This window comes from Haematobia irritans, chromosome 4 (genome assembly GCF_050003625.1).
Source record: "Haematobia irritans isolate KBUSLIRL chromosome 4, ASM5000362v1, whole genome shotgun sequence".
In the NCBI taxonomy this organism is placed as follows: domain Eukaryota; kingdom Metazoa; phylum Arthropoda; class Insecta; order Diptera; family Muscidae; genus Haematobia; species Haematobia irritans.
The window spans coordinates 147,863,389-147,866,366 of record NC_134400.1 but is presented as its reverse complement, the minus strand read 5'-3'; positions in this window follow the sequence as shown (position 1 = coordinate 147,866,366).

The window sequence follows — 2,978 nt, the reverse complement described above, 5'->3', positions numbered from 1 at the left end:
GATATGGACCAATTTTTGCATGGTTGTTAGAGACCATATATTAACACCATGTACCAAATTTCAGCCGGATCGGATGAAAGTTGCTTCTCTTAGAGCAATCGCAAGCCAAATTTGGGGGTCCGTTTATATGGGGGCTATACGCAAAAGTGGACCGATATGGACCAATTTTTGCATGATTGTTAAAGACCATATACCGACACCATGTACCAAATTTCAGCTTGATCGGATTTGGGGGTCCGTTTATATGGGGGCTATACGTAAAAGTGGACCGATATGGCCCATTTGCAATACCATCCGACCTACATCAATAACAACTACTTGTGCCAAGTTTCAAGTCGATAGCTTGTTTCGTTCGGAAGTTAGCGTGATTTCAACAGACGGACGGACGGACGGACGGACATGCTCAGATCGACTCAGAATTTCACCACGACCCAGAATATATATACTTTATGGGGTCTTAGAGCAATATTTCGATGTGTTACAAACGGAATGACAAAGTTAATATAACCCCATCCTATGGTGGAGGGTATAAAAAACTGCAAAAACGAAAAATTAGAATTTGCTTCCTAGAAGCAAGTACACAAACCCCAAATTTAAAAGAGAATTGTGTCTTAAAACTACCCTTAATCCGCTTCTTTGGCTCGGAATCAATACCAAAATTGTTAAAGTAAAGATAAAATCTTTGGAATCGGACATGCTTTTTTTCAGTATAGAGAGCCAGAATTGAAATATGGGGTCGCTTATATCGGGGCTATATAAATCATGAACTTGATATGGACCAATTTTTGTGTGATTGCGGATCGATTTATCTGAGGGCTATATATAACTATAGACCGATATGGACCTAGTTAGGCATGATTGTTAACGGCCATACACTAGCACAATGTACCAAATTTCAACTGACTCGAGTGAAATTTGCTCCTCCAAGAGGCTCCAAAACCAAATCTCGGGATCGGTTTATATGGGGGCTATATATGATTATGGACTGATATGGACCACTTGTGGCATGGTTGTTAAATATCATGTACTAACATCACGTACCAAATTTCAACCGAATCGGATGAATTTTGCTCTTCCAAGGGGCTCCGGAGGACAAATATGGGGATCGGTTTATGTGGGGGCTATATATAATTATGGACCGATTTCGACCAATTTTTGCATGGGTGTTAGAGACCATATGGGTCTTAGAGCAATATTTCAATGTGTTACAAACGAAATGACCTATGACTATATCTACTTCTACCTATGACTATTTTCCACTATGTGACTATATCAGATTCTGGATTTATAAGAACCAATTTTGTTTGAGTTTTAGAGAAATCATAAACATAAACGTGTAAATTATGAAATAACGCCTTGATTTGAAATCTTAAATCTGTAGATTTTTTTCCACCTATATTTAAATGACTACGAGGAGTAAAATATGGAAATTTTACTTTCAGGTTCATGCAATTTTCATGATCATAAAATTTTATTATTTCAAAGAAATTTATCCATATTTTTTCGTAAATTGCGCATCCTAAAATTTAGGTTGTGTAATCTTTAATATAACGTAAATATTTTTTTCAGCGTATAAAGTTATACACCGAAATTGGTACATATCGTTTAAGACTTAAAAAAAAATTTACAAATTTTTTTCCAATTAAAGACTTAGTTGAGTTTTAAAAAATATTCAAATAAAAATGAAATTGATTCAACAAATTTATGATTAAAACAAAAATTAATAGTATACATTAATTTTTTAATTGGATCAGTTGATTTTCAATTAATTTTTTAATTGATACTATCATTTATGTGATTGAAGACATTTCAATTAAAAAATTAATCGGATCAATTAGCTTCGTGGTTGAATCAGAAATAAATTTGTTTGTGTGTCTCTAGATCAATATTCGGCCATACCGAATATTATGTATTATCCACTTGTACAAAGTTATATACTTTCATCCATAATCGAAATACTTGGAATGTGGTAACACTAAATAGTTGATAGCAAGGTATCTTAAAAATTCTTAGTTTTGTCTTCAAAATTGTATGTTAGTCCATATCAAGTCTATGTTTGACAAAAACAGGTATTCCATAGACTACGTTAGGTTAGGTTAGGTTAAAGTTTCAGGATCACTTAGACTATTCAGTCCATTGTAATACCACATTTAACTAAAAGTACCTATTACATATGGACACTTCTAGTTTTAACCACTGAACCTTCTCTATTATTTTCTTTTGTTGAACCAACCAGATTGTTCCAGAAACATTAACAGGCTGCTTAAGTTAACGTTTTCCATCGAACATTTGCAATCATTACAGCCTTCTCACGCAGTAAGAGCTGCAGGTAAGCTGATAGGTCGGAAATCCTTCGCACTCGAGTGAGAAGCTTTTCCCGCTTTCGGTATGAAAACGACTTTTGTTTCACTCCACTTTTCTGGAATATATGCTAAGTTTATACATCCTTTATATAGCACCGTCAACCAGGGGATAATTCTTTCAGTCACTGCTTGTAACTCCGCCGGAGTAATTCCATCAAATGGCCCAAAGCTATTTTATTCTAGATTCCGATACAATTTCCTCGATAGGAAATGACCGCTGAGGCACTGTGGCACCGCCAGAACATGGTTCAACCGTCTGATTTCCAGGAAAATGTGTGTCCAATAGTACCTCCAGCGTCTCCCCACTGGACGTTGTCCAATTGCCCTCCGATGTTTTAATGAAACCTGGAGCGGAGTTAGTGGATGCTAGTACCATCAGTAGTCTGGAAGCCTCGGACGTATTCTCAATACTGCTGCAGTAATCATTGCAAGAGTTAAGCTGAGCCTTTCTCAGTTCTCGCTTGTATCCTCTCAGATTCTTCTTGTAAGTGTCTCAATCCTCAGGAGCTCTGGTGGACTTTGTTTTGTTAAAGAGCTGTCTGCAGGATTTCCTCATATAACTTAACTCCGTAGACCACCATGGTGGTCGATTTTTCCCCTTGGCTTCCCTCTAGG